Consider the following 15,231-nt stretch of genomic DNA (forward strand, 5'->3'; position numbering starts at 1 on the left):
CCTCCAAGAGATATCTGAGCCACCATATTTATTGCAGCATTTTTCATGAAAGCCAAAGTATGAAAACAACCTAAGTGTCCACTGATAGATGAATGGATACAGAAAATCTGGTGTGTTTGTATGTGTATGTGTGTGCGTGTGTTTGTGTGTGTGTGTGTGTGTGTAAGAATATTGTCCAGCCACAAAAAGATGGGAATCCTGCCATTTGCCACAACATGGATTAACCTGGAGGACATTGTGTTAAACAAAATAAGCCAGCCACAGAAAGGCAAATACTGTATGACCTCACATAAGTGAGATGATAAAAAGGTTGAACTCATTGAGACAGAGAGTGTTTGTGTTTGCCAGGGACTACAAGGTGAGGAAAATGGAAGAGAGATGTTGGTCAAGGGGTACAAGCTTCAGTAACAAGACGAATGAATTCTGGGGACTGAAAGCGCAGCATGGTGACTGTAGTTGGTAATACTGTATTGTTTACTTAAAATTTGATGAGAGAGCAGATTTTAAGTGTCCTCACCTCCCACCCAAACACACAAATGGTAACTATGTGTGGTGATGAATGTGTCAATTAAAATGACTGCGGTAATCTACACACAGTCTAAACACTTATCAAATTATTACATTGTGCATGTTGATATACAGTCATGCATCTCATAATGACATTTCAATGATGGACTGCGTATACAAGGTGGTCTCATAAGATTATAATGGAGCTGAAAAATTCCTATTGTCCGGTGACGTGGGTGCTGCTGCAATATCATAGCACAACTCATTATTCACATCCTCTGGTGATGCTGGTGTAAACAAATCTGCTGTGCTGCCGGTCATATGTAAGTATAGCACACACAATTGTGTATAGTACCTAATACTTCCTCATGATAACAAACAATTATGTTACTGGCTTATTAGTTTACTACGATATACTTTTTACTGTTATTATAGGGTGTTCTCCTACTTATACAAAAATGGTTAACTGTAAAACAACCACAGGCAAGTCCTTCAGGAGGTATTCTAGAATAAGGCATTGTTATCACAGGAGATGACAATGAATAAGGCGTTGTTATCATAGGAGACAACAATGACACCTCCATGTGTGTCATTGTCTCTGAAGACCTGGTGGGACAAGATGTGGAGGTGGAAAACAATGATATTCGTGATCCTTATCCCGGGTAGGCCTAGGCTAATGTGTGTATTTATGTCCTAGTTTTTAACAAGAAGGTTTACAAAGTAAAAAAAAAATAAATTAAAAATTGAAAAATAGAAAAAAGCTTATAGAATAGGACATAAAGAAAATATTTTTGTACAGCTATAAAATATTTGTGTTTTAAGCTGTTACTACAAAAGAGAAAAAAGTTTTAAAAATATAAAAGTCAATACAGTAAAATAGTTACGGTGAGTTAAATTTAATTTACTATTGAAGAAAGACAATTTTTAAAATAAATTTGGTGTAGCCTAAGTGTGCAGTGCTTATAAAATCTACAATAGTGTACAGTAATGCCCCAGGCCTTCACATTCACTCAGCATTCCTTTACTGACTCACTTATTGAAACTTCCAGTCCTGCAAGCTCCATTTATGGTAAATGCCCTACGTAGGCATTCCATTTTTTTAAAAAAGTTTATATCCTATTTTCACTGAAAATTTTGTATGTTTAGAATGTTTAAATACATAAGTCTCTCTGTTTTCCAATTCGCCACAGTATTCAGTACAGTAACATGACGTACAAGTTTGTAGCTTAGGAGAAATAAACTACACCATGTAGGTTAGGTATGTAGAAGGCTGCCCCATGTAGGTTTTTAGAGTACACTCTATGATGTTTGGACAACAATGAAATCACTTAAGGGTGCATTTCTCAGAACATATTTCTGTCATTAAGCAACCCGTTACTGTATATAATTTGTGTTTGTCAATTAAATATTTTAAAATTTAAAAAACTCAGATTGATTTGAAAGCTGGTGCTTATGTTGATTTACAGCTTTTGTTTGTTTTGCCCGAAGACTCCAAATAATTTGTTTTTCCTCTGTATTTTTTTGAGATGGGAGTCTGGCACTGTCACCCAGGCTGGAGTGCAATGGCATGATCTCAGCTCACTGCAACCTCCGCCTCCTGGGTTCAAATGATTCTCCTGCCTCAGCCTCCCGAGTAGCTGGGATTACAGGTGCCCACCACAACACCCAGCTAATTTTATGTATTTTTAGTAGAGACAGCACTTCACTATGTTGGCCAGGCTGGTCTCGAACTCCTGACCTCAAGATCCACCCACCTCGGCCTCCCAGTGTACTGGGATTACAGGCATGAGCCACCGTGCCTGGCCAACTGTTATTTCCCTGTTTTCTAGTTTCTGTACACCTAGAAGGGTATCTCTCAAAAAAGTCCTAGGATCATTGGAAGCGTGTTTAATTGCTAGCAATAACAGGTAAAACCATAGATGAGCTACTGTCTTTTACAGAACATACGGCAAGAAAAGTAAGCAAGGATGGTAGATGAGTTAAAAGTTAAATGAAATAGATAGTCTTGGAATATAATATAGCCTAATTATCATATATTTATACATTTTCTAAATATGTTTTATTGGTTGATACATAGAAAGAGGATGAAATGGAAAAGTGAGATATGCCATTCTGGAAATTAGAGAAAACATTACTAGACTTACATAATTTGTTTTAATGAACTGTAAGCTTGGAGTGGCATAAGAATGTTTCTGTTGAGAAATTGGAAAATTTATCAACCCTAGAAAAGTTCTTCAATCTTACTGTGCCTCAATTTTTCTATTTGTAAAATGTCAGTCTCTCATGTACATGAAAAATTCTTATTCTCACTGTGTGATAAAATTTTTTGTAGACAAATGTAGAGATGTGGTAAAGAAAAATCAGATCTCAAGAAGTGAGAAAAAAACTAAATTTTTTTAGATGTGTGACTTTTTTATAGCAAAAAAGGTCAGAAAAATGTAAGTACAACGTTTTCTAAAAATATTTAATGTCACCTGGTGGCTTCCTGTTGACATAAAGGGATGTTTTAACCAACAATAAATGTTCCAGAATTAAATGTCTCAATCTTGCATATGGAAGACAAATGGGAAAAGGAGGAAATTTTTTGCTACTCTTTTCTGCTTTTAGCTTAGAAGTCATTGCCTATAATGAGAGTTCATTTTACCATATCCCCACAATGCACATATTTAGATTCAAAATTAGAGATATGGGGTGACAGTAAAGTTTCTGGAAGATCCTCAGTACAATGATGTGTGAATTGAACTACACTCACAAAACAAATTGTTATCACAGAAACAGTCAACTTCCTTAAGAGGCTAAATAGTACCAAGACTAGATAAAGAAAGACTAGATAAAGAAAGATAAAGACTAGATAAAAAAAATAGTACCAAGACTAGACTAGAAAGAATTCGATTAATGTTTTTAAACATCTAAAGAAAGAATATGTACATCAAAATTTTTCAAACCCTTGACAGCATGGAATCTCAGAAAAAAGAAACATTGAAAAGACAAATTAACAACTGCTTTTCTAATCACTGCCTATAGCAAAGGGTTCTGTACCCTAGGAGTCAGTTACATCTGTTATCAGATATTACTGACATCTGATATCTGGTATCTGATATTAGAAACATATATTTTAAATGTTGGTGGTGTACGAAGCTTAGTGTATTAAAATGCTGATTCATTTTACTCTAGTCCATACTTACTTACCAAGTCATTAGTGAGTTGTAATTTAGTTCTCCTTATGTCTTCTATAAACAGTGTTAGTGTTCTTATGCCTTAGAAGGTAGATTTTAAAGTATAACACGGCATTATTGTTACATACTTTAGCACCTACTTACTCTAATTATCAACATGAGTCCTCTGTCCAAGAACAGTCAAATCTGGAACTTGACGACATTATGTTAATTAATCAGTTGAAAACATTAACAATTAATTTACACACACACAACTATATATATTTGGGCTGCCTAATACGTGTGAGATATTGGGACTAAAACACGGTGAGGAAAATATTCAAGAAAGGTGTTTTTTTTTTTTTTTTTGCATCCTTGCAGTACTGCTATATGTTTAGAATCTTCTGAAAAGTTAGAATCTGTTGAAAAATTATAACTACATTCTGACCTTAACATCATAAATTCATATCCTCATTTGTACTGTGGATTGTAGTCAGGGAGTTCTATTATATTTAGTGAAAATTTCTGAAAAAAAAAATAAAAAATAAAAAGACCCTATGACACGCCACAGTGAGTGGAGATGATAGTAACATCAAGTCTTTGAATTCTCTTGGACAGTTTGTAGTTTACAAGTCATAGTGAGTCTTTACACCATTGATAATGATTTATGAATAGTCACTACCTAAGCACGAGCACTGCAGTATAAAAAAAAATCATTCTACTTTGCTACAAATCAGACCCACTGAGATTCTGCCTCCTTGTTATTTGCTTGTTTGTGAGGCCTAAATTGACTACAGCCTGCTCAAAAAGGCATCTAAATATCTCAGGACTGTCACAGCCAAGAAGAGGCTCTAGCTTTCCAGGGCATTTCAGAGACAAGTGAATGTCAATAAATTTCCTGTAAAAAAAATGCCACATTTGAAAACTTTACTGAAATATGGACAATTTATCATGTTTCTCCATGTTTACCTTAGTTTATCTGTAATGTTATTTTACTTTCATAAACATTATTCTATTTTTGTTTGAAAATTATACATCTGTGTTTGATAGCATGTTTTTGAAAATAGACATTTAATGTCAAAATAAAAAAGAAGCATGAGCAATATACCACTATTCAAATTATTTTTTAGTCCTTTGATGTTGGTTTGTTTGTAGCTGTTCAAATAGTCAATTATGTAAAAAATGTCCTTTGAGAAATGTTTTCATATAAAATCTGTAGTGCAGAGTGTAACTGACAAGGCCTATATACAGACACACTATCAGCCACTTTATGATTGATTTTGTATTTTTAGTGAAAATGACAGTTGGTTATGATTTAAAACTGGAAGCATTGGCAGAAGATATGCTAATACTTTGACAACACTTACCAAGCTAGCAGGAAAAGTGACAAGATAAATAGCACTAGGCAAAAACCCACTCAATAAATATATGACTAGTTTGGGGCTAATTAACCCTTTTATAGAAGCTGAGTCTTATGGGCAACGAGTAGTGCCAAGGCACAAATGCTGAGAGACATGGTGAGAACACTTTACATCTGCTTTTTTTTAAGCATTTTTCAAATATATAATACATTGTTATTAACTATAGTCACCATGTTGTACAAGAGATCTCTTGGACTAATACTTGCCATCTGGTTGAAATTTTGTAACCCTTGACCAACATCACCCCAACCCGCTCCGTGCCACAACACACAACCACCCCAGCCCCTGGTAACCAGCATTTTACTCCTTAGTTTTATGTGAAAACTACGAGGTCTCATGCGTCATATGTTAATTACCTGGATTTAGTCATTCCATAATGTACATGTACTTCAAAACCTCATGTTGTACATGTGACTTTTTTCTGATAATTTTTTTAAGCATTAAAAAAAGATAGGTAGTGGACTCTTTTGCAATTCAAGCAACCATAAACCCTTATCCAGGGTTAAGACAAAGCAAGACAAATCCATGGTTCTGTTATTATAAATATTGAAGAACTAGGTAGGCAGTGTTCAGGGTTCTCAGAGACATTTGCATGAGTGGAAATAGGAGCAGGTAAAGGTTGAGGGGATGCTGAGCCACCAAGGCAATGGGACCTTATATGAACTAGACAGTTCACCAGTGTCTGGCCAAGTGCGCTATTGCTGAAGACTTGAGTGCTAGTCATAGTGAGGAATTACAATATTAGCACAGGAGATTAGGACAATTGCAGACAGCACCTACCCACGAAAAGAATAGGAGCAATGGGAGCTATAGGAAATGTTTTGCCTCAGAATCTGCTCATGTGTGACTCACACTTGGGCTAGGGAACCTCAGTTTTGTTTCAAATAGAAATGATTTGGCCAAGAAAAGTAAAGGATATATTGGGTAATTGATAACCAAGAAAAACAGGGTATCATCAATTTGCAGAGGCAATGTACTTTATTTTCTATGATTTTCTAATGTGTAAACAACAACAACAATAAAAAGCTGATGATAATACTGACCCAGCATATCATACATTTGGTCCATAAAATACAACAGGAGGTAAAATAACTGATAGGATAATACAGTTGCTAACTGAGGGCCTCACCTCACAAACACAACAACGCTAAAGGCTCATTGAGATAGTGATTGTTAATAGACTTCTACCATAGAGTATTTAACTAGATTGTTAAAATGCATTAGAGTCACTTGGTGACTGACTGCAAAGTTAATTTACTCAGTGTAGGAATATACTCCCCACCCTTCCTGTAATTATAAAATTTATACTATGTACTCTTTGCTGGCTCTACATTAATTTTAAAAGTAGGTGGCATGAGAAAAAAATAATAAAGTGAGAAGTCCCAGCCACAACCATTTTCTCTATTTGCTTTGCAAGTCATTAATTCTGCAGAGTTTGAAATCTATTCTTCATACGGTTTATGTGGATTTTAGCAATGTTTTTTGAACAGCATATGGGGTGGCAATTCCAAATGATGGATAGCATTTGCAAAGATTAAAAATTAAAATAATTGAGTGTTTCCTTGGGAAAAGTCATTCAGAGAGGATGCTACCTTTAATCTAGTTTCCCTGCTCAATTGTTTATAAATTTAAATATTTTTGGGATCACTGGAGGAAAATAAAGCTCTCCAAAATTATGCTGTGATAAAAATGAATTGTATTTTTTAATGTTTCTAATGTACAGTGTTTCTCTTTCAAGGAGTAAATATCATTTAATTTACAAAAAATAATAATTTAAAGGTCACAGACTACCTTTTTTTTCTCTCTTTGACACTTTGTGCATTCATCTCATTGTCTGACTGTTTACCTCATTCATTCAGTAATATAAATTCCTTGGCATTTAGCTGGATCTTTTTTCCCCTTGTGGTTTGAAGTTCTTTCCCTTTTTTAATTAGATTGACCTTTTGGTACACTTGAATGCCCTCAACCTGACAAAGAATAACTGTTTTCTTCTAAGGCAACCAGAAATGAACAGAGAAAGAGTGAAAACACTGACATAAAATAAAACTTTTGATGCAGTGATCTGGGTAGTATAATTGTATAGTTGTTACTTTTCACAGTCACTAATATACAGAAATACCTGGTTTCCCCCAATTCTCAGAGGTTAATGTAATGAACTGCTTCATATCTTACTAAGTTAACACTTTTATGGAGCCCCTTAAAACTAATGTATTTAAAGTGTTTTAAAAGTATTTAGTAAGAGCTGACCTGCCTTACCTTTTCTAAAACCCAATGTGTAGTATGGAATAATTAAAAATATGACTCATCCTCTTGGTCATTCATTATTGTGTACATGTGCACATGACACACATATACACATGGGCACACACATACACATAACATATTTTTCTTTTTGTAAAAGTAAATTTTGAATAACATTTAGTATATAGTCGTCTGTTGAGGGTTGAATCTACACTGCCCAATTATCCTACAAACATTCAAATACTTATGATATGCCCTCCCATACATGACCCATAATATATAACTGATATAATTATAAGGCTACGTAAACTAATCCATTTTGACTAATGCCTCATGGGTCAAAGCTTGAGATATGAAGTAGGCAAGAAACAAACTCTGAAAATTTGTGATAAGTACAACAGAGTCGTAATAATATCAATACCTATTATTTTTAATTATTCTGACATTGTATTTCTATCTCCAAGTGCAAAAAAAAAACTTGTTAAAATGTATACGTTTAGAACAAACTGACTGATGCATACTCCATTATTTCAGAGTTATAATTGACCATTTAAGTACTGTAATTGCTTGGTCAACCTGGTCTGAGTACAGGAAAATATGATAATTGAATCCCTAAATAGGTAAAGCAATTATTTTAAAAAACACCAAAGATATCTTTTTCAAATTTATAGCCCAGATAAAATTATATCTGGAATATGAAATTGGAGATAGAAGAGATATTAGAAAACTAGTAAAACAATCTAATAATTTTAAAGAGTGGCATGTAGACACTGATGTCAGAAAAAAAAAAACTCTCTGATAGAAAATTATTAAAATTTTATGGCAAGCTTCACATTAAAGAGTACTGTGAACCTATAAAACTAATTTATATAAAGACTAGTGACATGAAAATATATTTATAATTTGAGTAAAAAAAAAAAGCCACATAACAATTTTAGTAAGATCTTTGTGTGTGTGTGTGTGTGTGTGTGTGCGCTCATGTGCATAGGTATATATGAAACTCAGGCATTTAGTCTATCATTATTCATAAGTTGAATTGATTAAAAAAGTTATAGATCACTGTTTTATATAATATTTTTATTATAAAATAATTATAATAAAATTTTTTCTAGTTCTGAAAAAATTGGGTAGATGAAAGATTTTTTAATGTTCTTGTGTTATTTAAATGAAAACAACTGGTGACAACATTTATGAGTCTTTATAGGCTCTCAATGCTAATTTAAGATATGTCATGCTAACAAATGCTGGTTCTAGTAATGATAATAGTAATTTTAATAATAAGTTCAAAAATCTCAACAACAATAACAATACCATGTGCTTGATTACTTTAAAGATGTTTAAATACATGAACCAAGGATGCCAAGGTAATTTTATGAAGATGTAACACCTTTTACAAAGGTGTACATTTTTCTCCTATTAGGTGGAGAAAAAAATGGTCTTTTCAAGAAATGATTCTGATACATCAGATATCCACATGTAGAAAGATGAATTTAGACCCTTAGCCTATACCACATGCAAAACTTAACTAGCATCAATAATAGCACTAAATGTAAAAGCCAAAACTAAATAATTCTTAGAAGAAAACACAGAAGAAAATTGTTGTGACTTTGAGGTAAGCAAATAATCCTTAGCCACAAAAATTAGACTACAATCCATAAAGACAACAATGAGTAATTGGATTTCACGAGAACTGAAAACTTTCGTGCTTCAAAAGACATCAGTGACAAAATGGAAAGACAAGCCAGGAACATGCAGAAAATATTTGCATGTCATATATCTGATAAAACCTTGTATCTAAAAAAAAAAATCTGACAACTCATTAATACGACAAATAACAGAATTTAAAGGTGGGCAAAATATTTTAATAGTCCTTTCGTCAAAAAAAGACATCAAAAATTATTAACATCATAAGTTATTAGGAAAATACAAGCTAAAACCCCAGAGAGATACTACTTCACAAACCGACATTGATCAGACTGTGAAGAAAAGGAAATTCTCATATTTTGCTTATGAGAATGTCAAATATGCAAGCCACATTGGAGCATAATTTCATAATTGTTTCATATTAGCAATTCTAAATCTAGCTATCTATCTGGGACAAATGAAAACATATTTTCACACAAAGCCTTGGATGCAAATTTTTCTAGCAACGTTATTCATAAGAATCAGAAACTGGAAACACTCCAAATGTATATCAGTTGGTGAATGAATAAACAAAATGTGATATATTCCTACAGTGGAATGTTATTGAATAATATAAAGGAATATGCTACAAGATGGATGAGCTTCAAGAAAATGTTGCTAACTAAAAGAAGCCAAATACAAAAATATAACATGTTATGATAATTTTAATATAAAATGTCTAGAGGAGGCAATCTATTTCTAAAATCGTTGCAGAACGATTTTAAAATGGTTGTAGAACTCTGAAAGTTTTTGAAAAGTCATTGTATTGTATACATTTTAGGGTATTTAATTATCCTGAAATATAACTGGTAAAAAAAAGTAAACCATTTAAATTTCCCCTAAGAGTCCACATGATGTGATAACTTCTATCACCACTTGCATACCACAGTGTAACAGAAGTTACAACCATTGGAATGAAGCAAGAAAATAAATAAAATGCATGAAGAATCCAAATAATCAAGTACCTTATTTTTTTAATGATATCTTTAGAGTGATGTCAGTGATAATGACAGATTAGAAAACTTTAAAACTCTATCTCTCCATAGAAAGTAACGTATACACTGGCAAAAACTGTGAGAATCAACTCATTTTTAACACTAGAATCTAATAAAAACCTTACAACAACCAGAGAATTTTTGACAAGAGAGCTTGGTGGTATTTTAACACACTCTATTACCATTCCTTAATCCCCAGCTTGGAGGCAACCTTGACATCAGCTCCTATTCTTAGTGCAGGTAGATGCAACTGAGGGAGCAATACAGGCCTCATTCTCCAAAAATTGTAATTGTGTGTTATAATCTGTTAGGGATCTTTACCTGATGGTTCCCTGAAGGGTTTGCCTTTATTTGGCCTTCCTTAGACCGTTTCCAGGGCTGAGGGATCATATGAGTCACAGGAAAGCATTTGTTGAAAGCATTTAAAGACAAATGAAATTAACCACTGACAACTGTAAATAAGGCTAACATTTAGGGCAAGCAATAGAACAAAAACCATGGGTAGGCAGAGGTTAGGGAAGGAGGTACATGAAGAAATTAGAACTTTGAAAAACTCCCAAGTATTATGTGAAACTTAGAGAGTCATGCGTGTTCACAGAGTTGGACATATACTCAGAAAAGACTTGAGAAGACCCTAAGATTTTACTATTGGCCAAAAGGCACCACACAGTAGGAAGTGAAGGCTAAAGAAGAGTTGAAAACTGTCTAGATAAGCAATAAGGCAGTGATTCAACAGACAACTAATCTGCACAGATTGGCTGACTTTTTGTTTGCTATTATATATATATATAACTTTTGGGGCTAGTCAATCGTTAGAGATAATAAATGGCTGAACAGGAAGCATGGGTTTAATATGCAAACTAACCAATTGAGAGCCATATCTCTTCTATCTGGCCCATACACCCCAGGGGAAATTATTCCTCTAAATTAATCATCCCAGGACCAGACACCAGGCAACTAGAGACCATATCTTTAGCTTAGAGCCCACCAGAAGTATTCAAACTAACCAGTCCTACACTGTTCACTTTGCTCTGCTTTGCCTTTCCTGCAGAAACCCCAACAAAGGCTCTGGCCTAATGCTTTCCCTTCACCCCATCTTCCGCCTCTTGACTGCCCCAGTGTCTTTCCTATGCTGCTGTCCATGGCATGCCATGCCTCCTGTCTCAAGGATTGTGAGTATAATAAGCTTTGTATACCTGAGCTTCTCTTATGTCTCCTCTTGTGCCTTCACACAACTAGCCATCACTAATAGAACAGAGATCTCAGTGGCCAATATGACAAAAGAATAAAAGAGAAAACACACTTCATAAAATTAGCTGGGAAAAGTCAGTAAACGAACAACAATCACAACAAGCAGCAAACACACATCATGGGGATGGGTGAGAATCTGATTTCCAGAGTTGCCGTCTTATACTATTCAAAATATCCAGTTTTCAGCAACATGAAGCATGGCCCATTTCTAAGGATAAAGAAAGCAATGAAAATTTAGTCCTGAAGAAGCCCAAATACTAGTTTTAATGATAAAATGCTTTAAAACTGTTACAAATATGTTTGAATGGCTAAAGAAAACCATGGTAATATAACTAAAGGAAACCAGGAGAATAATATTAATACAGCACTAGATAGAAAGTATTGATAAAGAGGTTAAAAAAAAGTTTAAAAGGAAGCAAATAGAACTTCTAAAGTTGAAGCACGGAAACAGAAATGAGAAAATCACTCCAGGGGTTCAACAGCAGATGTGGGCAGGCAGAAGAAAAAAGTCAGCTAACTTAAAAATAGATCAGTTGAGAGTATACAATCTGAGGAGCAGAAAGATGAATAAAGACAAAAAATAGAGCCTAATAAACTTCAAGGTCACCATCAAGTGCTCCATCACATGCATAATGGGAATCCTAAAAGGAGAGAAGAGATATACGCATAAATAATAGTTGAAGAGATAATGGATGACATATTTAAAGTCTTGACAGAAAAAAAAAAAAAAACTATGAAACAAGAGATCTGGCCCAATGCAGTGGTTCATGCCTGTAATCCCAGCATTTTGGGAGGCCAAGGCGCATGGGTCACCTGAGGTCAGAACTTCAAAACCAGCCTGGTCAACATGATGAAACCCCATCTCTCCTACAAATACAAAAATTAGCCAGGCGTGGTGGTGTGCACTTGTAGTCCCAGCTACTGGGAGGCTGAAGCAGGAGAATCTCTTGAACCTGGGAGGTGAAGGTTGCAGTGAGCCAAGATTGCACCATTACACTCCAGCCTGGGTGATGAGAATAAAACTCCATCTCAAAAAAAAAAAAAAAAATCTATATTTGGTAAACCTATCCTCTAAAAATGAAGGAGAAATTGGGACATTTGCAGATAAACAAAAACTGAGGGCACTCGTTGCTTGTAGACATGCCCTGTGAGAAATGCTAAAGAGAATTCTTTGGACTGAAAAGACAATAGAAACTAATTTGAAGACATATGAAGAAATAAAGAACATGGTAAAATATAACTCCATAGGTATTTATTATAGCCAGAATTTTTGTATTTTTGGTTTGTAAGTTATTTTCTTTATAATTTAAAAGACAAATGAACAAAATGCTACCTATGTCAAAGGGCTAACAATGTATAAAGATATAATATGTGATAATTACAGCAAAGTGGGTGGTATAAGCTATATCTCAGCACATTTTTTAATGTTATTTAAATTAATTTGGTATTAGGTCATATAAAATTGTTATAATTTAAGATAATCTAAATACTCAGGATAACCACTAGGAAAATAACTAAAAAAAGTACAATAAATAAACTAGAAGAGAATAAAAATAGCACATATATAAGAAATGGCACATACACAAATGCAATTAAACAAAATGAAGGTAGTAATAGAGAAATTGAGGAACGATCCCCCTACCCCGAATATATGGCATAGACAAAACAAACAAAAAAAAAACCAGTATTCTTATCCTTATCAGCAATCCCAATAAATTTAAATGAACTAAATTCTCAAATGAAAAGGCAGAAATTGGAAGAATAAAAAAATTAACAAAGAAGCAACTATGCTGTATACAAGAGATTTACTTTACAAGCTTAGAAAAGATCTTCTCACTTTTAGAAAAGCATCAAATAATTTGAAAGTGAAGTATGCAAGAGACACATTCCATGCCAGTAGTAATCAAAAGAGTGCAGAAACGGCTATGCTATTATCAGATGAAGTATCCTGAAAAAAAAAATTACAAGAAACAAAGGCAGTATATATTGGTAATATAGTCAACCCATAAAATCTTTAAAATTTACAAACATATACATATCCAACAACAGTCTGTTAATAGATCAAACAAAAACTGCAGGACTGAAAGGATAAATATATTGTTTTACAATAGTATTTGTAAACTTTAATACTCCACTTTCAATAATGGATAGAAAAACCAAATAGCAAAAAGAAAATAGAAGACTTGAACAACACTATAAACAAACTAGACCTAACACGTACACACATATGTAGGAGAGTCCATCAAACAACATCAGAAAATATATTTTTCTCAGGTACACATGAAACAGTATCCAGGATAGACCATATTTTAGGCCAAAAAACAAGTCTCAAAACAAGTAAGAAGACTGAAATAATACAAAGTAACTTTTTCAAGTTACTTTGAATAAAATGAAACTAGAAATCAAAAAAAAATTGCAAATATATGGGAAAAATATCCTTAAACAAGTAATAGGTCACAAAAAGAAATTTTAAGGTAAATTAGTTGAGATGAATGGAAACAAAAACACAATATATCAAAATTTATAAAATGCAATGAAAGCATTGCTCCAACGGAAATTTATAGCTGTAAGTGCCTACATTAAAAATAGAAAACAGTGGCCAGGCACAGTGGCTCTTGTCTGTGATCCCAGCATTTTGGGGGGCCAAGGCAGGTGGATCACTTGAGCCCAGGAGTTCAAGACCAGCCTGGCCAGCATGGTGAAATATTGTCTAATTGAAAACAGATATCAAACCAATAGCCTAACTTTCAACCAAAATAAAATAGAAAAAGAAGAGCACACTATACACAGAGCAAGCAATAGAAAATAGTAAAGATGGAGATTAATGAAACAGAGAATATAAAAACAATTAATACAACCAAAAGTTGGATATTTGAAAAGATCAAACAATTGACAATCATTTAGCTATACTGACCATGAACAAGAAAGAAGATTCAAAGTACTAAAATCAGAAATCTTGGGTACTTTATTCATGAACCTACAGGAATTTTAAAAAGAGATTATAAGACAGTACTATGAACATGTGTTACACCAATAAAGTAAATAATATGGATGAAATTGACCCCTTTTCAGAAACACACTAAATACTGAAACTGACTCTAAAACAAACCCAGAAAATATGAATAGATACTTAACAAGTAAAAATATTGAATAAGTAATCACAATTTTCCCAGCCAAGAAATGACCAGGGTAAGATAGCTTTGCTATTGAGTTCTATCAAACATTTAATGAAGAATTAACATCAATCCTTCTAAAAATTTTCCAAAAAAAAGAGAAGTTGACATTCATTACTCAGATACTGAAGCCAGACAAAAGCATTATAGGAAATTTAAAAAAGCTATGAACTAAAAGTTTTTATGAATGTAAATGCAAAACTTCAACCCAATTCCAATCCCAGGCACATATAAAAATGATGATAAATCATGAACAATGGGTCTTATTACAGGACTGCAAGAGTAAATTAATGTGTGAAAAGCAATCATTATGATACACCACATAGTGCAATAAAGGGAAAAAATTGCCTGATTACCTAACTTGATGCAGAAAAAAAAAAAACACTTTATAAACATCAATAACCTTCCGTGATTAAAAAACAAAACAAAACAGAAAACTTGTAATAGAAGGGAACTTCCTCAATATGCTAAAGGGCTTTAAATGAAAAATCCACAACTACTCAGTGATGAAAAACTGAAAGCTCTTCCCCAAGATCAAAAACAAGACAAGAATACCCACTTTTACCACTAGCACTTAACATTGTACTGGAATTTCTATCCAGAGCAACCAGGCTACGAAAATAAATAAATAGATAAATGGCACCCAAATCAGAAAGAAAAATGTAAAATCATCTTTATTCTCAGACTATATGATCTTATATTTGAGAAAATTCTAAAGAATCCACAAAAACCCAATTAGAATTAATGGATGAATTCAGCAAAATTGCTGGATACAAGATCAACATACATAAATCAATTGTATACA

Source organism: Pongo pygmaeus, chromosome 15 (assembly GCF_028885625.2).
Source record: "Pongo pygmaeus isolate AG05252 chromosome 15, NHGRI_mPonPyg2-v2.0_pri, whole genome shotgun sequence".
Classification (NCBI taxonomy): Eukaryota; Metazoa; Chordata; class Mammalia; order Primates; family Hominidae; genus Pongo; species Pongo pygmaeus.